Genomic DNA, 25,932 nt, shown 5'->3' on the forward strand with positions numbered 1-25,932 from the left:
TATGTTCGTAAATCGTTTTTAATATATTGATATCTCTAGAGATATCAATATAAATCAAACAGATAGAGAACTATGGTTTACAAGGCGTCAGGCTGATAGGGTCACCAATCAGAATAAATGAGAGAGAAGTCGAAACCGTATGCAGACATCTAAAGAATGGCAAATCACCTGGCCCCGGAAATGTAGCTCCGGAACTCATTAAACATGGACCCAAAATACTAATTCAACGACTACGACAACTTTTCCAGGAATGCATAAATAAACATGAAATACCTGAGGAATGGAAAGAATCGCATATGAGCACCATCCATAAAAAGGGAGATAAATCGAAACCTGAAAACTATAGAGGAATTGCAGTTACTAGTAGTATTAGCAGAATATATGGGAAAATAATAAAAAATCGAATAGAAGAAGAATACCAAGATATGGAAGCTGAAGAACAGGCTGGTTTTCGTGCAGGTCGATCTACAATAGACCATGTCTTCTCTATTACTCAGATAATTGAAAAGAAAGTTGCTCGTGGCCAAGAAGTCCATCTGACGTTCGTAGACCTTAGGAAAGCATATGACAGTATCCCGCTTGATAAATTATGGGAGGCACTGGGGAAAACAAATATAAATATAGAATTGATTGAAGCAGTAAAAACGTTGTACTACCAACAAACAACAAGAATTAAAACAGGAAATCTGATAACACCGGGATTCAAAGTGACTAAAGGACTAAGACAAGGATGCTGTATATCCCCAACATTATTCAAAATATACCTCGAAGCAGCACTCAACAAATGAAAGAAAAAATGTACGAATATGGGCATACCACTAATAGACTTAACTTTGTACACTCTGTGCTTTGCAGATGACCAGGTCATCATCGCACAGGACTCTGAAGAACTTAGTTACATGATGCGAAAACTATTAGAAGAGTTTACAGAGTGGGGTTTGGAAGTGAATATGGAAAAAACTGAGTACATGAGTATCGGAGGAGATCAACATAACCTTCTCGTAGAGGAAAATCAAGAGATCAAAATATGTGATAACTACAAATACCTAGGAGTAAAAATCACTCAAGACGGAAAATTAGATGCAGCCATTAAGGAACGAAATACACAGGGAAGGAAAGGCATAGCCTTACTAAACAGCGTACTGTGGGATAAAAACATCTCCAAAGACAACAAAAGAAGAATATACAACACCATAATAAAAAGTATCACAACATATGGATGCGAAGTGTGGCCCCTAAAAGACAGATCAGAGAAAATGCTTAGAGCAACAGAAATGGACTTCTGGCGCCGCTCGGCGGGAATCTCCAGACGCGACAAAATAACAAACGAGAGAGTCCGAGAAATCATGGGGGTTACACATAATATTGTTGATGACATCAAAACGACACAACTCAGATGGTACGGACACGTAAGGAGAATGCCGGAGAATAGAATACCAAGACAAATTCTTGAATGGCAACCAAGAGGTAGGCGAAGACCAGGAAGGCCTAGAAGAAGTTGGAGAGAAGGAGTTGATAAAGAAATCAGAGAAAGAGAACTGGAAGACGATCTATGGAACGATAGAATGAGATGGAGATTGGAAATCGGAAGACGTCGAAGAACGTTGTAAACCGAAATTATATATATATCTCTAGAGAAAATCGTGGGAATTGATTGAACTGATTCGTGGGAACATTCAAGAAAAATATGTAATAAGTTACCTTCTTTTCCACACTTGCAATTAGGTGACTCCGCGAGACCCAACTTGTACATATGAAGGGGGGTAAGAGCATGATTAGATCTTAATCTGTTTATAACCCTTATGAAATGGCGATTTGATAGAGTATGAAACCATCTTTTTATGGGTATTTCAGGCTGCATTTGTTTGTAATTATTTCCAGTTCTCGTGTTTCGATAATATGTTTGCCATTTTTCTTTTTGATGCTGTTTACTAATTATATCAATGTCTGAAAAGGGGAGTAAGTTCAAGGGAGCTTCTTCGCCTATGTCTAGGGCAGATTTGGCTAGGCTATCTGCTATTTCATTGCCCTTAATGCCCGCGTGTCCCTTTATCCATGATATAATAATATTACCTTCATGACACTTTTTACAACTGTTTACACATCACGAAGTTTGAAAATGTTTAATGGTATTTTTAACTGTTGTAACACTTGGTGAGGATCTATTTTCGAAGGCAACGATAAATAAATCAATTACTTCGTGCAACGAATGACCCTGAGAGTACCATGTTACAAGTTGCACTTTTTCTTGGACGGTATACAACGTAATAGGTATTTTATTAATTATTTGTTTACTCTTTCAGAACTTTGTTTGAAATTTTTAATGTCAATGTGACAATTACGACAATTCGTACATACTGTGAAATTAATATAGAGGTGGAAACGTGTAAAATGTCACAGCAATTGCCATTGTGTTGTATGGTCAATAAAACAATGTCGTGATTTGTATATATATATATATATATATATATATATATATATATATATATATATATATATATATAAGAAATACAGGATATTAGTGACTGTAGATATAAACAAAACCACCAGTTTATTAGGGCTGCAGTCAGAAGGTTAGCCGAGATGTTAGAGAAACACTCTTTTGACTTTTTGTCGAGCTTTCGGAATGGTTTTATTCCCTTTTTTTAAGACACTGTAATATATATAAAAAAAAATGTTTAAATATTTACAAAATATCACAATTTGTCAGTGTAACTTACTAGTAGTTGAGATTATTAAAAAAAACTTTGACACTCAACATTAAAAACACAAATATAAAATATATTACTGGACAATACATTCTAAACATTTTGGTCAGGATAGTAAAACTTAGTTTATTTCATGACATATCTTGATAGTATGTTTTAACTCTGATACATAGAGAACAGAAAGAAAAAACAATGTGACTAAAGTGTAATTAGTTGTTCTTAATATTGTATTTATTTTTTTTTTCAAGAAGCAAGAGGCCCATATTTGGGTAGTTTTGATTTTTAATTATTAACCTGTCTTAATGGTATGAAACTAGTTATACATAGAAGATTAACTTTTAATCTTGTATGCATAACTGATTGCATACCATTAAGACAGGTTAATAATTAAAAATCAAAACTACCCAAATATGGGCCTCTTGCTTCTTGAAAAAAAATAAATAAATACAATATTAAGAACAACTAATTACACTTTAATCACATTATTTTTTCTATCTGTTCTTTCTCTCTCTCTCTCTATATATATATATATATATATATATATATATATATATTATGTATAATAAATATGATTAGTTAATATCTTGGTTTCTTTGTCCTAGCTAAATTCATTTTTAAGATTTACTTCTAAGATAAGATGTTCTTACACCTAAGATACTGAGCTAGATGAGGCTTAGCAATTGGCTTCCACATTAGCACCTACCGTTTCTGATGGGCTATTCAATGTTTATAAAACCTTTAAAATGACCACTAGTAAAAGTGATTTGCATGAACGTTAAGGTAAGTTATTTATAACTAAAATAAAGTCCACTTATATTTTTTCTGACGCAGAACTCACCCCTCTCAGAACTACCTTGATTAAAACAATTTATTTACTTCATTTATACACAAAAATTACATTTTGAAAAGTAAACTGGTTTAAAAGGATTAGTTTTAAAAGAATCTTAGGTTATAGTGAACACACTCTTTTCGGATTTTCTCAAAAAATCCTTTTTTTTAAATCACTTTACAAGTAAAAAAGATATGAAAAATAATGCTATCTTTAAGCCGTTGCCAAATACTTGAAAAAAATTTAATACATACCAATTCGTGGTTCATTTTAAAAGCTATAGAGGGATCTATATTAAAGTTTTTTAAGTCCTTCGTTTAAAAAGAAGTTGTCCTAAAAGTGTTTGAAGATGGCGATAAACGCAAGCGAACACAGTCTTTATTTATTCTAGCATTTTACTTTCTTTTTAATATTTTGATTTATTTAAAAAAAGGGGATTTTTTGGAAAATTCCAAAAAAAGTGCCACTTAAATTTCTAGAAACTAATATTGTATATAAATAAAATAAATTATGAATGAACAACAAAAGTTTCAACCAGGATGGTTTTGGCAAGAGGAGTTTGGTACTTTCTGCGTCACCACAGGTTTTTTTAGTATATTTTAAAAAAACTTTGCATAAGTTTTCAATAAAAAACTTACCCTCTTCGAGATATTCAATCATATGTTTAAATTTTTGAAAATGAATAAAACGGATAAATATGAATAAAAATGGAAGAATAAAAGTTTACGTTCGAACAGACATAACTTGATATCTTTATGTGGCATCTGCTGTTTTGTTCTCTTCTCATATTTTAAGATATTCCATACGTGTTTGTGGTTTTTTCTGCTTTCCTGATGTTGTTGTGCCATTTGTCATCGGTGATGCTTCTGAGTCTTGTCCTTACTTCTTCGGATAGTTCTTCTCCGTAGATCTTGAATTAAAATCTTCAAGTCTTTTCTGATCCTGTTTCTCTTCTTTATTATTTCCTCTAGTTCGTTCGGAATGATACGTCATCTGTTGTTCGTCTTTTCCTTTGGTATGTAGTTTTTCATGGCTTGCTGGATTCGTCTTGTGATTTCTTCTATGCTTATTTCCACTTCTTCTGTAGATTCGAATTCTCTCTTTATTCCCATTTGGTTTAGTTGTCGTCTGTAGTTTGGCCAGTTTGCATCTTTCTATTCCCATCTTTTAACTGGTTAGATCGATGGGAGGTCGATTCTTTAGGTTATAATTCCCGTCACTGGTTTGTGGTCACAACTGCATTCGTAGTGTGTTCTTAACATCTTCCATAATAACTTCTTTGGTGACGAATATGATTTGTTTTGTAAGCTTCATTTTATATCCAAAAAGTTTTTCCGATAAGATCTATATTTTTGGATTATTTGCGAAAAACCGTCTAAAACATGCTTTTTTGACGTGTATCTTGTAAACTTTCAGTCACGAATAACTCCAAAAATCTTAATTTTTTGATAAAACTCCAAAGAAAATTTTTGTCTTCTTAAAATTTAATATTCTAGCGACTATTTTGATTTTTTTGATAAACTTTTTTCACACCCGAGTTGGGGTAGTAATCACCGCAGAGAAAAAGAACATATTACCATAGGGTAGATTTAGATCTTTGAGCTATTTTTTAACTAATGTCAAAACTTCAAGCAAACTGATTGCATGTAAAAAATTCAGAAGTTTTCTATTATTTTTACCATCATATCCTAGACTATGAGGTACGTAGTAAGAAATAGTTAAAGCCATAAGTACACACCACTACGTAACTAATTTTACATCAATTTTACACGTACGGAAATATATTTAAATGTCTCAATTCCGGGAAGTAAATATATAAATCTAAACCATTTCACTCAAAATCATTAACGCACAATATATTTGAAGGTTTATTATTTATTCGTTCGAAACTAAATTTAGTGTTGTTTTATTTTAAAAAACATATTACAAGTCATTCACGTGTGTATGTATATTGTAACTTCAAAGCCAAATAATATATCGACGAATTAATCACTCAACTGCTTAATAATTTTTAAAATTAAATTTTGTAGTACATATACAATATTAACGGTCTGGGCGAGGATGGCCTCAACACCGACATTACGCGACAATGGTTGATATATAGGGCAGGTGCAAATCAGGTACAACCAAAGTACCGGTAGATCAACTGAGCATATGGCATAGGGCAACAGCTATGTCATTAGTGAATCAAGGCTACAGCAGAATTATTTCTGCCGCTAGCTTGATAACAGCTATCACAAAATAATTCAACCAGCCGTGAGATTGCGACGAGACAGGTAAGTGGAAATCACCTGATTATTTTTTCGACACTACACTCCAAATTAAATAGTGTTCCACAAAACGTAGAGATGCCATGCGATCCGAGTAGTGACCGACGATGTCTTAATTCCAAGTCAGACTTGGCACGAGCGCGCGGGAAGCCAGACTACTCATGTAAATTGGTGACTGGAAGAGAAAACGAAACACAGAAGCTTCAAAGTAGAAAATCAATATATGAACTTTGATCAAATAAAAGGCATATTATATCGAGCACAGTTTGATTTAATCTTGCCCAAGTACTTTCGATCCCTAGATCATCTTCAGGGGCATTTCGTCAATTGCGGCCTATCCGACAAGAACAAAATGTCATACTTGGGCAAGATTAAATCAAACTGTGCTCGATATATGCCTCATATATTTGATCAAAGTTCATTTATTCGAGCATTCAACCTTATATTTAAATCAATATATATATATATATATATATATATATATATATATATATATATATATATGGTATATGAAACTTAAATACTGCATTTCATTTTAATTCGAATTTCGCGATTGTTCTACAAGTGTTTCGACTTATTCAACTCCTTATCAGGAACACTTGTGGTTCAAACTAAAATGAAATGCAGTCTAGTATTTGACCATTATAATTAAAATAACAGCCTGGTACACTAGCAGCGGCCTCTATACGAAGTAACAAGAAGTCGGGAGACGAGACCTCGCTTTGATAGCAAATTAGGTAAACCGCAAATTCAAAGCCTCTTACTGGAGGCTGTTAAACGACGCTAGAAGTAACCTTTTACTTTGACATGCATCTACGGTTCACCCTTAAAAAACACTTTTTCGCTGTTTACTTAGAGAAAAGCCGTTACAATGCAAGTAAAAGATTGAAAATTTTAATGCCACCATTGTTCTACACGTGTTTCGAGTTATTTAACTCCTCATCAGGAACACTTGTGCAACGCACTTGGCAACACATACAAGCAACGCCTTCTGAGAACTAGTATCACTTATGAATGATAACGTCTTTTTATATGTATACAGCTGATTGGTAACATATTTATTAATTTGATCACTTTTTGAAATAAGCATCCAGCTTAACTTGACAGCAAGTGTTGTTCAGGTAAAGATCTGAAAATTATGCGTATCGTGGAAATTAGAAAAATGACATACTTAGGGCATGTGATGCGCAATGAGAAGTATCGACTAATTCAACTAATTTTACAAGGAAAGATAGAAGGCAAAAGATTTCAAGGGCACAGAAGGACTATTTAGAGCAGCTGTCAACAAAGTTGTATAAACCAACGTGATTGCCAACATCCACAGAGGAAAGGCACCAAAAGATAAAGAAGTATAACGTTAAGTCGTTGCATCACGTTCTGTAAATCATTGTTAATATCCGTCATTATTACTGTATCGTCTCCACAACATAAGTTATTTCAATAGTACCTTCTACTGAATCTGAGAGTACTTCTTTAAATACTGCTTCACTGTAGACATTAAAGAGTAGTGGTGACACCACGCATCCCTGGCGGACTCCTCTCTGTATATCTCGGGTATTAATTTCAGTATATCTGCCTTATTTGGATCGATCCTACTTTGACTACTTTTCAAAAACCAATTTGTAGCTAAGATCCTTTTCTTCTCTATTTTCGACAGACATTGGTATGATACTTGATGGTTTTTTAAACAAAAAACAAAGACTTTAAGTCGACTGTTTGATTATTTTTTTTTAAATTCCTGTATTAAAACATCATTATTCAATAACTACATGACTTATAATTTTTTCTCAGTTACCTTTCTACTTTCTTCAGTTTTCGATTGCCTAATTAAAATACGGACAATAAAACAATACTTTTATAATGCTATAATATTCCACCAAGATTTTATCGCTAATTAAGCAGAAATTGCATCATATCCATTAATGTTGAAATTCTAATAGTAAAATATTCTTTCACAGCATCCGAACTGAAACTCTAAATAAAAATATGGAAGATACATAATCACATTATATTTTCTGTGCATTAGTTCAAAGAGAATCCTTAAAAAACTCCACAATTAGCTGAGATCAATATCCTCCACTTAATCCCTCCATCCGAAAAAGTTCCCGCTACGTCTGTGTTATTTCAGTGTTATTCAATACTCCATTTTGCTGAAATTTTAAATGAGCTTTATAAAATTCCAATCATTTGAAAGGGAATCGGGGAGATAATGTGTGTCGACCCCATTGTCGGATTTTTATACATCTCAGGTATAAAAGAATCTCTCACTTTTTCATTTGAAATCGAGCTACCACCATTTAGGCCAGTCAGATTTTTTCGTTTTAATGGGGCTCTTGAATATAGAGTAGATTTTTTTATATCATAAAGTATATAAAATTATCTACTGTTAGAATGGAAACTGACATTACGGAAAAAATATTATTAAAGCTATATTTGTATTTACATTAATCATTTACAATAATAAACTAATAAAACTATCCAGGTTGACCATTTAAAAAAAAATCGTGTTTCTGTGAACGGCTAAATTATGGAATATTATCATTATTTCGAGAACCGTCGAGTTTTGAGGGAAATCCCGAAACAGGTCGATTTTTGTTATAAAATACCCATCTTACAACGTACATGGAGTAGGGATGACGTCACCGGTGTGGATGTAGTGACATAACCGTTAATTTTTTTTAAATAGAAATTGGTATAATGCGACACCTCATTTGAAGGAGAATTTCATTCTCTATCGTTCATTAGTTTAGCAAATTCCCATCTGTCAACATAAGTACGTGTTGATATTCGCCCTCTCATTCGTCAAGAGGCTATTAAATATAATTTATTGCCTTAAGCCAGATTCTCATGTTACAGATCCATACTTGCCAGCATGTTTAAATCCAAATTGTATCATGTTGATTTTTAAGTGAATATATTGTGTTATATTTATAGTTATTGTTAAGTTATTTACTAGTCGTGTTATTTTTTAGAGTTTAGTTTAATTGTGATTTAATGATTAAATTTCAAGAAATTCTTACACTAATAGTTTCAAAAGTAAATATTTTTAAAAATCATATGATACACATCAGTACGACCCTGTTTGGCTTTCACGTGCTTCTATTGACAATTGGGAATTTGTAAAATGAATACGATATAACGACATTACATTTTTAACTAAAATATTTTTTTAAGGGTACAAAAACAAAAAAAAAAATTTTTTTTTAATTTAAATTTAACTAAATTACAACTAATGATTTAATTTATAATGTACTTTAAAGTAACCAAATTATGCATAACAATTATTTTAAATTAAATGTTCGAAATGCCATCCATCGGTTCCTGCGATAACTTTCTGAAGTAAATACTTAAAAAAGCAAAAATAAGTAAAAATAATAATGGATACAAAAAGTTATCCCAAAAACACTGAAACTTTTTGTCAAATGTTAATTCAAGCAAGTGATAGTGGCATAGTTACTGTAATATTTATTGACGTAAATGTTTTGATTTTGTGAATTGTCATCAGTTGTCAATTGTATATTTTACTTTTGAATACTACATTATGGCTCACCTAAATGAAACACTACGCATAGAAATATTAATTCTTAGCGGATGCGGAGATAAAAAAGAACACAGAACGAGGTATGCAATTTATTCAACGCACAATATCCAGACAGATCCATCAGCCAATCAACAGTAAGTAAATAGTCCGAAAATTTGGAGAAACTGGTCACGTTAAACATACTCCAAAAGCTGGGCGTCCTAAAATTGAAGACAATGTGAAACTTAATATTTTATTAAATGTACATGACAATCCTCACAGTGGTTCAACACAAATGGGCGAATATGCTGTAGTTTCCCAACGATCGGTATTACGTATTTTAAAAAAAGAAAAATACCATCCCTACAAAATTCAACTACATCAGAAATAAAACGACGACGATCCCGATCGCCGGCTTCAATTTTCTGAAATCATGCAGGATTTATGTATCCGCAATCCACATTTCATCAATCAAATCCTTTTTTCCGATGAAGCCACATTTTTTATACATGGTACCGTAAATCCTCAAAATTGCAGATATTGGAATCAAGAAAACCCACATTGGATGATTGAGTCACACACGCAATATCCTCAGAAAGTAAATGTATGGGCAGGGATCATTAATGACAGAATCATTCGCCCTTTTTTCTTTGAAGAAAATCTAACAGGAGAACGTTATTTAACTTTTTTGAGAAATCAACTTAGACCCGTCCTTGTTAATATGTATCCAAATGCCAATAATTCAAATTTATCTAGTGAAAATATCTAGTTTCAACGAGATGGAGCCCCTTCACATTACGCACGTGAAGTACGTCAATTTTTAAATCATTGCTTTCCCAGGAGGTGGATCGGAAGACGAGATTTTATAGAGTGGCCAGCAAGGTCGCCAGATCTAACACCTCTAGACTTTTTCCTGTGGGGTTACATAAAATCAAAAGTTTACGTCAATAGACCCCAAAACTTACAGGACTTGAAAGATAGAATTAGGCATGAAATGAGTCTAATTACTCCAGAGGTCATCCGCAATGTACTTGATGAATGTGTCCGTAGATTCCCATATTGTCAAGAAACCGATGGATGGTATTTAGAACATTTAATTTAAAATAATTATTATGCATAATTTGGTTACTTTAAAGTACATTATTAATTAAATCATTAGTTGTAATTTAGTTGAATTTAAATTAAAAAAAATTGTTTTTGTACCCTTAAAAAAATATTTATTTAAAAATGTAATGTCTTTAAATAGAGAATTAAATTCTCGTTTAAATGAGGTATCGCATTATACCGATTTCTATTTAAAAAAAATTTACAATTACGTCACTACACCTACACCGGTGACATCATCCCTACTCCATGTACGTTAAAACATGGGTATTTTATAACAAAAATCGACCTGTTTCAGGATTTCCCTCAAAACTCAAAGGTTCTCGAAATAATAATAATATTCCATAATTTAGCCGTTCACTGTTTACTTCAGTTTTTGAAGCGTACGATTTCTTTTAGTAGAGATCTAGAGGGCAGTAATACAGAGCCGCAAGCCCTCATCTCTTGGCATACTGCTCATCCATAGGTCGATCCAATACAAAAGTGTATTCTAGTCGAAGTAGCAGATACCCTGGTATGTGTGTGTACAAAAAAACATATTAAAATATTTATTATAGTTTTATGTATTTTAATAAAGAATCATTAGCTCAAACAAAAATGTAATAAAACAAAATAAAAATCAAATCATTTTTTAATGAGAAGTATGCAGTTGTTTTTGGTTAACTAAAAATTTCACGTTTGGAGGAAAAGATATTAATTTTATCCCAGATCCGGTTCGACGACTTTCAAACGATTCCTATATTTATTTTTAAGGAAAACTAGTGTTGAAAACCCTGCCTCACACTTATAGGTCGTAGCAAAAGGAATTAGAAACTTTATCGCTTTTTCTACTAAAACTGGGTACACTTGGCGGCAAGAGAGCCAAAAATCTTTCAGAGGTATTTTGTTAAATATGTCCCTGAGTGCCCTATCACACAATAGTTCAATTACTAACTCAATATCTAAATTCAGAAGTCCTGTCTCGGATTCTACGTCCATAGTACATGGATTCCTTATCCATGCTTTGTTGCTGTGGATGGGGGAAAATATTCTTTCAGATTTGCCTCTATTCCTAGCAGATGTTCCTTGAAAGATGTTGAAATCTCATTCGGCAATGAATTCACGTTATACTCTTTTTGTAATTTTCTGCTTCCGCGCGACCTATCCACAAATTAAGTTTTTTTGATTGCAGCTTCCACCTTTTCTTGTACTTTAAATACATAGTTACATTGCTACCTTGTAATGTCATATTTAAATTGTTCAAGTCAAAAATATCACAAAGATAGGCTACCTTGATTAACCAATTGACATCTCTAGCCTGTTGGTGGATGTTGTTCTAAGAATATTGAAATTTCTTCCTCCAACTCAAGTCTTTTTAAAACATTCCCTTTTGATAGCTAACGCACTTATCAGTGTAAAGGAAGATGTTCATGTTCACTTCGCATTTATTTGCACAAAGAAGAGAATACTCTTGAGTTCAGTGGGCGAGATTTTATGAAGTTTATAAATTTTACAAACTCTTGCAAAGATTCGGTTAAAAGCAGTGTCATTTTTTGACAGCTTAAGCCTCTCTGTGGATGTTACAATGCACCCAAACACATTCTGGTGCTACGATTTTGATCCTCGGAAAACTCCAGTACGAGCACCTGCCGTTACCCGTGCTCCATCGCTACTTAGTTTCACACATTTACTCCATTTAATTCCATTGTCATTAATGTAGCTAACAATCAGATAAAACATTTTTTCAGCCGTTGTTCTTGTTGGCAAAGATTTACAATATAAAAATTCTTCATTAATAGTATTTTAAAATTCGTATTTTACAAAACATATTACATTAGCATTATCTGTTATGTCTGTACTTTCATTAACTTGCACGGAAAAATAGGTGTATTCCTTTAAGTGACCTATAATAGTTTTTTTAATATTATCTGCCATCTCCACAATCCTACGCTTCACTGCGATATAAAAATTCTGAAAAAAATTCAAAGACATAGTCTTTTTGTTGGCTAATTAATTCTCTCTTTTGATATATAAAAAAATATATTGGCTTACTTTTGTATTCTTGGTGCTTCAATTCCAAGTACCGCTTCAATTTTAAAGGTTTCATAAACTCATTTGAAACTGCAGCATAACAAATAACACATAATGGTTTGTCATCAGTATCCTTTATAAAACTGAACTGCAAGTAATCTTCAGAATATTGTCGGGTCCAGGACTCCTTCTTCTTTTTTGTGACAGTTGTAGACTGCGCATCGAGCGGCCGTTTGTAATTACCACTCGTACCTGCCTCTGGATGGACATTACTCGACTATCTATTAATATTGTCGCTCTTAGAACTTGTACCTGACTTCAGATCACTCGATTGCCTGTTTGTGCAAGTCTTAGAACTTGTACTTTGTTTTATAACAAATTTATTCATCGTTAAATTCATTGTAATCAATATGCATGAAAAATACGCGCTCTCTGACTTTACGTTAAGCTTAAACTTAATGGAATAAAAAAAGCAGCGGCGCAGCAGACGAAAATTTGTAATTTTGTAGATGTGCTAGTGGACGGTTGAAATAAAAGCGGTGGCGTCAATCCGAGCGCAGCCTTAAAAAGCAAGATGTGAACCGGCGAGACGAGGGGACCCGGCATTTGCGTGGCCCGGTACCGGGTCGCGACCCACCATTTGGGAAATTCTGCCCTCGACTATCAAACGAAAGTAAATATAATTATTATTATTATTTAAGTTTTTTTAATTGTTAATAATTTCTTCAGCAAAAATCTGTCTTCCTATGTTTTATAGATTACCAGAAACCATTCGATTGTGTAAATCATTCATAATTAGTAAGATTGCTCCAGGAACGTTCGATAGATGAGAATGACCTTAAAATCATAAAGAACCTTTATATGAATCAAGTGGCATATGTGAGAGTAGGACTGGAATTTACATCATATTTCTCAATCGAAAAAGGTGTACGACAGGGTTGTGTTCTGTCAACCCTCCTTTTTAATCTTTACTCTGAAACGATTTTCGATAGAGCCTTAAGTGACACTAAAGATGGAATCAAAATCAAAGGATAGACTATTAGTAACCTTCGCTATGCCGATGATACAGTCATAATAGCTGATAGCCAAGAAGCGCTACAACGACTAGATACAACGACTGATAGAATAAACACTGAAGGAGAACGACTGGGCTTGAAGATTAATATAGACAAGACGAAGGTAATGGTGGTTAGCAGAACACAAAATATGCAATTAAATATAAGAGTAAACAATATGAACATCCAAAAGGTTCTCAAGTTCAGATATCTCGGTAGTTGGATAACTAAAGATCTAGATCCAGATATAGAGATACGTAGTAGGATTGAGCAAGCCAGCATTTACTAAGCCTTGCTAAGCAATAGCAGCCTTAACTTAACGCTTCGATATCGCTTTGTAAAACGTTACATTTACTTTATACTGCTATTGTGTAGAAACCTGAACCATAAAGGCCAATCTGATGAACCGATTATAGGCCTTTGAAATGTGGGTATTTAGAAGACTACTTAAAATTCCCTGGACACACCACACAACAAATGTCGAAGTATTAAATAGAATGGGCAGAAAACGAAAATTGCTGCCAACAATAAAAAGAAGAAAAACTGCTTATCTGGGTCATATATTTTGAAATTCCAAGTACCAGTTCTTAAAGATTATTATAGAAAGGAAGACAGAAGGAAAACGGGGCATCGGAAAAAAGAAATACTCATAGCTTAAAAACATAAGCGATTGGACAAACCTTGATGCCCATGCACTCTTTAAAGCCACACAAGACCAAGAGGAGTATGCCAGAATTGGATCCAACATCCACTAATTGGATAGGGCACCATAAAAAGAAGAATAATTTCTTTATATTATTCAGATAGTGTTTATATTTATCCATAAGGTAATGTACTCCTCCATTAGTAACGGTTCATATTATATATTTAATAAAATGGCTTCCTATTGCCTTGTGTATCCGTAACATGTTGACCATTTATTCATTCGTTTTTAAAGTTGATTTCTTAACTCCAGCACAAAAGGGTGACACTACTACTTACCAGCTTATCAGACTGCAGTGGTTGGTCAGTAAGTGGGTAATCGCTTATATCGGCGTTAATAATTTATCAGCAGTATTGATAAGCTTTTGTTTAAATTAGCTGCAAATTTTATTTTTAAATTTATTAAATAAATTGTACGCTACTTTTCTGAATACATTTTGTTGAACCCCTTTGCTATTAATTTATTGATTTTGAAGTGCCCAGTACCTTTATTATAGTTAGCTTCTTTTTGTAGTTATATCTAGGTAAATTTTTAATAGATTTAGTTATTATTTGATTTATCTAAATCAGGTGGAGAGGTAATTTTAAATTACAAAAACAACCCGAAGTAGTGAAAACAGTAAAATTAGAAAATTTAAGTGTTTCGCCCATGTCATGCTACACCCAGAACTTTATGGAGTCCTCCATCTTATTACTCAGGATAAAATAGGTGAAAAAAGTGGTCCCGATCGAAGAAGATCATCATGTCTTCGTAATCTACATAAGTGGTTTAATCTCATCCCTATTCAGAGCTAATGTGAATAAAATTATGATAGCCAATATGATAACTAACGTTCAGTAATGGACATGGTACGGAAAGAAGAAGAAAAAATTGCTGGGTAATACTTATTAGGGACGTGGAAAATTAAATGATTATAATGACAAATGTACATAAGAAAAGAGACATGTTAGAGAAACTTTTTAGTATTTTCGCCCACTGTATATACATTGTAAGATACTTTTTATACATTAAGGATTTTATATTTTTATGTAACAGGCCTACGGAGTTTTGAGAGTTTTTAATTTTTAATCATATCCTTAAGCACACTCGAGTAATACCCGCACAGTTTAGGAAAAACAATAAAAGCTGATAGCCCATTTTTAATTTCCCATAACTTCGTGAATCTCATAAAGCGAAATTCGAAAGCTTTTAGACCCACCTGTTTTTATTCGGAAATACGCCGCCATTTAAGAGGAAGCGTGTACAGAGCCATTTCCAAATAATGCATTTTAAATCTGCTGTATGGAATATAAATATCATTCCGGAAAAACGTGGAACGGAATCGATCATTGATATTTATAAATGATTAGCATAAGACTGACTTAAGCATAATGAAAGCAGTAAATTATAAATTTTACGACAAAATGTGATTTATGATGAATGTTAGGTGCGATAATATCAGTTTTATATTTATTGTCTGCAAAAAAAATACTGATAATTTTCCTGATATCATTAGTCACATTGGGTTACTAAATACAACACTATGTATACTGTATCTTTATCAAAATCTCCACTTTAATATCTGTTTAACTGTGTAACGTTATAAACGTCACATCTTTATTAATTTATATTTAAATAATTATTATATTTTAATTTATTTATTAATTCCTTAACCTTCAGTTTCTTTTTTACTATTTTTTCTTCAAAAAGTAGTTGGCGGCCTCTTTCTCTTTCTGTCCTGTAGAATAAATATTCGCCATCTCTCTTTCTTTCCGGTAGAATAAATATTCGCTTACTCTCTTTCTGCCCGCTAGTAAATATTCTGTTCTATGTTGAAAGAAGAGCTAATTCCATCATAGGCATACGTCCTATATGATTTGTGCTAACTTCATTGCAGTCCCTTCCTACTTTCTGTCAATCACCTTTCATAGTGGGAATATTATTTTTTGTCAGTAATTGAAATTTATAAAACAGGGTAGGAATTATTATAAGCTTCATTTTATCGTCTGCACAACTCTCTTGGGTTTATGGGATATTTATTGAAAATTTTATGGGATATTTGTGGAACATTTTATTGGAATAATTTATGGGATATTCCTAGAACATTTTATTGAAAATACTTTATGGAGTGATGTGGGCCTAAACAGCTGTCTTCAAGACCTACTCACATGCTTTGGAGTCGGCAAGAGGACCTAACCTCCTAATCGGGAGGCCACACGTATTAAGAAGTAAGCAGCCAATGTGTAACGATTAAAATACAAAAGAGAATTGAAATACTATTAGAAAAATAATACCTCAATCAACCATTATCGTCTATGATTCGCCTAGCTCAGGCTCTCAAGTTTGAATTCGTCTTGTCTTAAACTATGAATTAAACAATGAACCCTTAGCTGGTAGCAAATAAAAAATTTTTTAATAAACATTATTTTTATATATTTCAATATATTCTTTTTTTTTTGCAGTTAATTTTGATACTTTTATACTTTTGACTATTTTTATACATCTAGCCCGGCTAGCTCAGTCGGTAGAGCAAGAGACTCTTAATCTCAGAGTAGTGGGTTCGTGCCCCACGTTGGGCGCCAATGTGTAACGATAAGGACTACCAAAGAGAATTGAAATACTATTATTATATAATTATTTTATTATTTTATATATATCTTTTATATATATATATATATATATATATATATATATATATATATATATATATATATATATATATACAGTAGTCTCTCTCTATAACGATTCCCTATATAACGATAATTTCTCTATAACGATGAAAATAGTAAACGTTGGTTGGTTCGTCATAAGAACAATGTAATAATTCTTTCTCTATACCGATATCGTTCTCTCTTTATAGCGATAACTTTTTAGCGTTCAATAGTTGATGAAAAATGTGTTATTGTGTTTAAAGTTCAGACTACTTGAGTCACGAGTGGCAAGGTCATTGTCCAGCGGTTGTTTTGTTTTGCGCTTAAGGACTGCGGCCACCTATTCTACTCTTTCTTCTACTACTACTACATTTCTACTTCTTCTCTACCAGAGAATTAAGTGACTCACGTTTATTGTTCGGGCGGCATACCTAACTGTTATCACACAGATGTTGTCATCTATTGACGACTTTTCATTTCCAGTTTGAGTTGTGTCTTCAAGTTGTGTGTCAACAGTCAACATGTTTTCGAAAAAGCATAAAGTGCTCTCGGTGGAGGAAAAGCTATCGATAACTTGAGCAATAGCAAGGTGAAAAGCGATGTTAACAAAAACGTAACGGATGATTGGTTAGAAAACGTGTGGCCTGGACTGAAGGCACGATATGCGTCAGACGACATTTTCAATGCGGATGAGACTGGATTGTTTTTTAAAATGACACCAAACACAACTTTAAAATTTAAATTGGAAAAGTGCGTTGGTGGAAAGCTTTCTAAGGAACGCTTACAGTTTTAGTGGCCGCTAACATGACAGGTTCGGTGAAGCGAAAATTGTTAGTGATAGGGAAGTCGAAAAACCTGCGTTGCTTTAAAAACATAAAAATCTACCGGTGACCTATAAAGCAAACAAAAGTGCGTGGATGACCTCGTAAATTTTTGAAGAAACGATAAGAAAGTGGGATATCGAGCTTAAAGGGAAAAAATGCTTTTGCTTGTAGACAATTGTCCTGCTCATTCTGTATTGCGTGACCTTCAAAACATCGAACTCTGTTTTCTGCCAGTAAATACAGCGAGTGTCCTTTAGCCCATGGACCAAAGTGTCATCAAGAGTTTGAAAAGCCATTACAGGAGAAGACTTTTGATGGAATTGGTTGAGAATAATGGAGATCTTAAACTAAACATTCTTGATCCCATCCTAATGATTAGTAAATCCTGGGACGAAGTGACGAGCAATACAATTAAACATTCCTTCAAACACGCAGGATGGCTGGAAGATCAAGCATTGACTGATGATGAAAATGACCTGCCATTAGATATTTGGGCCAGACAGTTTGAACTTACTATCACCTACGGACCGAAAGAGCTAACAGATTTTGAAGAAGTTGGATAAAAATGTAGCTACAACATCTGGACATTCTGACGAGGATATCCTGCAAGCAGTTTGTGTAGAAGAAGAAGAAAACAGTAACTCGGAAGTGGAGGCAGAGCCAGAACCAGCTGCGACCCCTCAGCAGGCATTGGATGTGGCAAAAGTACTGCATCGATTCTTCATCCACCAGGAAGACGATATGAGTGCTGTGGAAGATTCGATGAGTCTTCAGGACAAGGTCAGGTCAGTTCTGTGAAAAGGGAAAAGAAGACAGACCAAGGTGACAGATTTTTTTGGTAATGTAGGCTAAATATATTTTACAGTAGCATATTATTTTTTTATTGTACAGTACACATGTTTTAATTGTACAGTCATTTTTTATACTGTATTGCTTATATTATTCGTTAATAAATCTATGTGGAATACAATGTTAATTCATTTATATTTGTTTTGATAATTTTTTTAAATTAAAATAGGTTATTTAGTACAGTATTATTAATATTACAGTACTGAATTTTGTCTCTCTCTGTATAACGATCTCTCCTTATAACGATGAAAATTCCCGGTCCCTTGCATATCGTTATAAAGAGAGAGGACTGTATATATATATATCTATTAAATTTTATTTATATTATATCTATTATTTTATAATAGTATTTCAATTCTCTTTGGTAGTCTTATCGTTACAACTGTATAAAATACTTTCGATTTTATTTAGCCAGGAACATCTTAAAAAGATAAAACAAAAGCCTAGAAATGACCAATCGTCTCAATAAATTTTTTGATTCAAACTATGTACAACTTATTTTGTTTAAGATAATAATTAAATTATAAAAGATAATAATTAAAAGTTCTATACATTGCTAAATTTATGTCTACTTATTCAAGTGTTTAAAATGTCCTCCTTTGTTAATTTGACAGTATCCTAAACGATGGTAGAATGCCTTTATTATATATCCTCATGTTTGTCTAGGAATTAATATTGATTCATCGATTATTCTTTGCCTTAGGTATGCAACACTTTCTAGTTTACTTTGATAAATTCTCGTGGAGTCCCGTGGTCTCCCCACTGTAATTTTGTGAATCCATCGTCCGTCGTTTATTCTGGCCACATGGCACGCCCAGTTTCACTTCAGCCATACTATACGCTCTATGACATCTGTGACGCCTGTCCTTCTTCTTACTTCTTTGTTTCTAACTCTGTCTCTGAGAGTCAGTCCAAGTAGCGAGCGTTCCATTTGTCTTTAGGCTACTCTGAGTTTTGTTGCTGTAGCCAGGGTTAAGGAAAGTGTTTCGGCGTCCTAAGTCATAACTGAAAGCTCACATTGGTCGAACGTCTTCTTTTTCAAATAATTTGGCATGGTGACCTGTAGATATCCATGACGGCCTATGCTAAAGTGATTCTTCTTTGCAGTTCAGCAGTTTAGTTGTCCCTAGAAATTTGGATTTCATGACCTAAGTATTTATATTTGTGAAATAATTCTATTTCGATGCAGTCGATTTTTGGATTTTCGCTTGGTACTAGATTGGTCATGTATTGTGTCTTTCCAAAATTTATGTTCGAACCAACTTCGTTACAGGCGGTATCTAACTCAGTAAGCATAGTTCCAATCTTTTTTAAGTCATCTGTTATCAGAACAATGTTATCCGAAAATCGTAGGTGTGAGAACATTTCGCCGTCGATATTGATTACTTTAGCTTCCCACTCCAATGTTTTAAAAGCATGTTACAGAACTGCCGTAAAGAGTCTGGGAGATAACGTGTCTCCTTGTCTGATTCCTCTATTGATTTTTTATACAGTTTGTATCTGTGTGTAGTCTTACAGTCATGGTTGCATTATTGTATATTTTCGTGATCAGTTTGAAGTAACGTTAATCTATGCGAATTTCCTCCAACGCTCTCATTACGCTGTTATTTTCTATCGTATTGAATGCTTTGCGAAAGTCTACGAAAGCCAAGGCCAATCGTTGGTTGTACTCGATAAATTTTTCTATAATGCTTTTCATGCAGTGCAGGGGGTCGTTGGTGTCAAAGTTTTTCCTAAAACCCGAGTGGGCCCTAGGTTGGTAAAAATCTAATTTTGTGTCCAGTATATTTGTTATTATCTTTTATACCCGACAATAAATGTAGTTAAAAAAAAGGCTTTTTTTTTATTTAAAACTATTTTTTTTAATAAACACTTTGAACCGGTCACACAAACAGATCATATTAACAATATATAAATAAAGTAAATTGTAAAGAGGTAACAATTAATTTCATTTGGAGTGCGAATTAGGGTTAATTAGCACTTTTACAAGATCTCCTGGTAGATAAAAATCACAGTTGTCAATGTTATTAAACATGATACTGCCAACAAATGGACTTTCTAAACATCGATTGATAAAAAAACTTAAACCTAGTGTACGAGTTTACCAACCTAATATAAAAGGAATAAGTGGGGCAATTGAGTTCAGGAGAAAAAATCCTAGCCTATGATCTACTTGCTGCCTAAGATAGAGCCTACGGTGTAGCAACTTATGTATGCACAAACATAAAAAATGCAGCCTTAATTTCCACTTCTACGAAGAAAAACATCGGCAAGGTAACTGTGAAAATCAGCGATATAATAATAGCTAATAGGGTAAAACGCCAATAACTAAACTAGCAAACTTGCTGAATTCTACCATGGGACACCCGTCCAATCACTAGATAACTATACTTACCATATATTTTTATAGTTTTCAACGGGTTTACGTATAATTAACTGGAAATAGCAGTAAAATGAATTTAGTAATCGATTTGACGGTTATTGAACAGCTGTCCAATAACTATATTTGACCGTCTAATCACTAAATTGATCTTTTAGGATTGTAGTAAAATGCCAAAACTTGGAAAATACGATAAGATTAAACTTATAGAAGCTGTTAAGATTGTCCAAAATGGCACTGAATCGTATATAACAGCTGAAAAAAATATGGAATTTCGAAGTCCACTATAGAATTTAAATTAAAACATCCGGAACATAAAGATACACCTGGACCGTCTGCTATTTTAACTTGCGAGAAGGAGAATACTCTGGTTAGGTACGTTCATTAAATTTATCTTAATCCATAGCATTATTTAATTTTACATTCAATATTCCAAATGGATACAAGAAACCGCTTCAAAAGGTTTCCCCAAAAGGCTAACGATTTAAAAAGCAGCGTGCAAAAATTTTTAACCGAAAATCCGCGCCCCAATAACTTTTAAGATAATCGACCTGGAGATGGATGGTTAAAAGTAAGTCACAAAAAAAATGTATTTTAATCTGTGTTTATTGTTTGATTTTTTTAGGGATGTTTAAACCGATATCCAGAGGTTTCTAAAAGGACAAGTGAAGGTGTGACGGCAGCTAGTGCTTGTGTATCTAAACGAGACATCAAAAACTGGTTCAAAAATATTGAAAACTATGAAAGAAAAACATCTAGAAAAAGTTCTAACTGATACATCAAGAATTTTTAATGGAGATGGGTCAGGATTTCAAATATGTCCATCTACTGGAAAAGTATTTGCCATGAAAAGATCAAAAAATGTTTATAATGTTGAAAAAAGCTGTTTAAAAGAAGTTTTCAGCAGACGGCAAAATTTGCGCCCCTATGGTTATTTATCCTTATTAACGTATTTCAGAAAAAGTTGCTAAAGGCATTAATCCTAAATGGGGTGTGGGCAGAAGCGATAATGGTTGGATGACGGCAGAGACATTCTATCAGTATATTGCGAATATTTTTTACCTCTACCTAATTGAAAATAATATTAAGCTTCCATTTATTCTTTTTGTAGATGGGCACAGGAGTCACATAAGTTACCAATTAAGTCTATTGTGTAATGAACTGCAGATTGAAGTAATTGCACTTTATCCTAACGCCCTAAGAATTTTACAACTATGTGACGTTTCTATTTTCCGTCCAGTAAAAGAAGCTTGGCGGCAGTCAGTGAGAGAATGGGAAGAACAGCATCCAGGAGGGGTAGTGAATAAGGTTGTATTTGGTCCTATATTGAAGCAAGCTACAAAAAAGCTGTAAAACTAAAACAGTAGTAAATGGTTTCAAGGTTTGCTAATTGTTTCCATTTAAAGCAGATGCTATTGACACTCCACAAAATGTTTACGTAAGGAAGTAGTAAAAAATTTAATCATTTCAAATCATCGAAAGAAACCCAAGATGGACTGTAATACTTTTGTAAATATCCTATTTACAAAAGTCCATAAAAAAGTCCTGAAAAAGTTCACAGCGAAGAGAATTTAAAAGAAAATTCAAAGAATAATCTACCTAGCGACGATAATTTGAATTTAGTGTTCAAAATTTGGAATTTTTTGAACATGATCCAAAACATTCGGATAACCCAATGGATCTAAAAAATAGAGACACAAACATTAATATTATTCAAAATATAGCTATCACATCTCCCGTTCAAAATACTGAAATAAAAACATCAGAACAAAGTGGTATTAAAAATGTAAATATTTTTGAGAGTAGTAGTATCAATGATATACATATTCAACAATATAAAACTAATGTTTATGACTTACCCTCTACTAGTAAAATTATTGCTAAACACGAATTTTTAACCTCTCCTACTGTACCGGAAAGAAAAAATAAACGTAACACGGAACGACTTTCTTTTGCTATTACATCTGCACAATATCAAGAAATGTTACGAAAAAAGGAGGAGTTACAAGAAGACCAGGAGAAATAAACACAAGAAAGGAAACAAAAAAGGCAAGAAAAATTAACCAAAAACCAGTGTAGCAAAAAAAAGAATTCAAAAAAAGTCAAATGTTCTATTTGTTTAAATGATATTCAATCGAATAAATTAAAATGCGATGACTGTAGTCTTTATTATCACTAATGTTGTATTCCTGTTAAGACACCATATACCTAACTATGGTGATCTATTTCTACGTCATAACTGCTTCAATCTGCAGGATAGTGATTCCGATGCTAATAACAGTAACCAAGACAGTGAGGATGAAGACACTGACGAACTTTTCACTCAATACAAAGAAGCACAGAAACAATTATAAAATTTAATTATGTCAACTGCATATAGGTACCCCATACCGCACAGAAATCTTTGGTTTTTCTTGTAATTTTTATTTGTTTGTAGTTTTTTATTGTGTTAAAGTAGTTGTCCAATAACTAATTTTGAGTGTCCTGTAACTAAATAAACTGTCCAATAACTATAATTTTTGTAACTATTTTTAATAAATATATATCGACAAAACAGATTTAATACTTTCTTTAAATTCTTTTAGTCATATTGTAATAAACTGTTTAAACAACGTTTTGTATAAATTTCAGTTCAATCTGCAGGGAACAATGTGAATTACGAATTTTTTGAGTTGAAATTTTTTTAAGTGTCCAATAACTGTATGGTTTACCCTATTTATTTACTTATACACAAAACTGTGACGTAGCCATACGCTAAATAAATAAATAAACTTCAAGACTGAGAAGTTTTATTTATTTAAGATCTTAGCGATTAGATAAAATACCAAGTATTACATATGGTTGAACTCGTATTCAAGTAAGGAGTCCAATAATAATACAATATAGAGAGTGGTCCTTTTAAAAAACCAAATGACTTATAATATCAGAAAAATAGTACATCTGGCAACATTGTAGGCATCAAATTTAAAATTTTTCGTTTTTTGAATAATTCAGATCATCCATTTTAGAGATAATTAGGCGTTTCCAGACTTTCGGTTCACTCTGTATATATAAACATTAATCTGTTCTTGTTGTGTAGAGTAGTTCATGTAGACAACATTTCTAATTTAATAAGTATTATTATTTCTTCGAATTTCTCAGGTAATTTTCACCGGCCTATCATAGAGAGAAAAAAAATAAATCTAGTCAGTAGTAACGAGTTGGTCGATGAATAAAATTGATAAGTACTTACTGTTAAAAATATTCTTAAATTACTTAAATGGCGCAATAAATAGAATAAAGGATCTGAAGACGGAAGAGGGGCCGTCTCTCGTCGCATTACCGTCTCCAAAAATTAAGCATTACAAGAAGAAAACAATATAACTGTTGTGTGGGAACTTATTTTATACGACTAAAAATACTATCTTCAAATAAAAACTTAATGTGGTTTAATTAATGTGACGACCAAAAAAGAGCTTACAGAAACTACATCTAAAGCTATTCTACAAAATATTAGAGGAGTCACAGAATATAACATAAACTAAATATATACCAATGCAAATTAATAGAATCAACGCTAATAAATGCAACAAACATATTTTTATTAGCAAATCCAAATACAGTGAATTCTACGGAACTTTAGGAATTTCATACTACTACCCCGTACTACAAAACTACAACAATAAGAGAAGCCATAAAAAGAAAAGCAAAAGGAAAACTTAACTTAAGCCCAACGGACGGCGCTATTAAAAAAACCTAACACCATAATTAAAAATAGAAATCTACTGCTCCCAAACATTGTAAAGAGCCACATCCAGTCATCATTTCTACTTTAATCATCAACATCTTCTCCTCAAGAATATTTCCAATTATCGATATGCGAAAAGTATGTATATAAACCCTACAACCGCTATCTTGGCCTTATTAAGTGTGTACTTTATAAGGCCTTTATAAGTTTTAAAAACTGCAAATTCTTTTAACGGTTAAGTAACCAATTTTCTGTTCATCTGGTACCTGAACATGAACAGAAACTTGGAGTATTCGAAATCGGTCCTTCAGGATACCATTTAATTCAGCCTTTTTTTCTTTCTACTAACCAATTTATTTCAGTTTTATTTTAAAACTCAAACTAACAATAACGAATGAGTGTTTGTTGAAACGTCTACAAACCGTTTGTAAGAAAATTAAAATCTAAATTCTCAACAGATGAACACACATAATGTGAAGTATGCAACATCCAGGATGTCAGACGTGCTAAATAGCCGAAACGTTCTTGATATGTGCGAAATCTGCTGACATGCTTGTTTCTTTCTCTAAATCGGTCTTTTGTCCTAGCTCCATCTGAGGAGTTATCAACAAAGACGAAACATTTCGTATATAAATTGAACATGAATTGAACATGAAGTATATAAATTGTTGAATGATGTTGATTTTTTTCACCAACTTCATGAGAGTACACAGGATAATGTATTTGATAGTTTAATAATTTATCCATATTTCATACTTCTTACATGCTTATGTTATCCGCAAAGAATAGAGAGATATTACTTTCTGAAAACGTATCTTTAATTTGCTTTTTGCAAATAGTTATAAATATTTTTCCGAAATAAGGTTAACAATAAATAACTTTCCTTGTCTTATCCCTAGATTGACTCGAGATATCTCAGATTAGACTTTCCTCATGTAACTTTCTTTGTAGCGAGGTAAAAAAGATATATATTATTGAAATAAGACTTTAGATTCAATTTTTTCTGTAAATAAATAATGTTTAAATCCATAGATTTGGAGAAACCGATCGTTGTCGATTCAAAACTGGGTCATAACTAAAAAGAAGTTTTGCAGGATTTCGAGGACGAACGGTTAAAAGTAAGATATCGGATTGAAAGTTGGCTTTAAATTGTACATATGAGTGACAGGCTTGTATAGAATTCCACACTTAGATTCACAATACTCGATACAGATGGTAGTATAATAGCCTTTTGAAGTGTTTAATGCCTACCTAAACATATAAAAATGTAAGAAAAATTGACACTGGGAATAAAGATAGAAGCAAACATGAAAAATGGAAAAA

General features: G+C 32.9%; 1 protein-coding gene and 1 non-coding gene across 6 annotated transcripts in view; one reads left to right on the forward strand and one right to left on the reverse strand.

The window, feature by feature from the left end:
* The window catches only part of Lar (tyrosine-protein phosphatase Lar), a 1,676,858-nt gene that overhangs the window by 279,443 nt on the left and 1,371,483 nt on the right, over positions 1 to 25,932 (reverse strand). The window lies entirely within an intron of this gene.
* On the forward strand, positions 16,685 to 16,757 carry TRNAK-CUU (transfer RNA lysine (anticodon CUU)). The gene has a single exon. It is a non-coding gene; the product is annotated as a tRNA-Lys (tRNA).

Source organism: Diabrotica undecimpunctata, chromosome 4, assembly GCF_040954645.1.
Source record: "Diabrotica undecimpunctata isolate CICGRU chromosome 4, icDiaUnde3, whole genome shotgun sequence".
NCBI classification, from domain to species: Eukaryota; Metazoa; Arthropoda; class Insecta; order Coleoptera; family Chrysomelidae; genus Diabrotica; species Diabrotica undecimpunctata.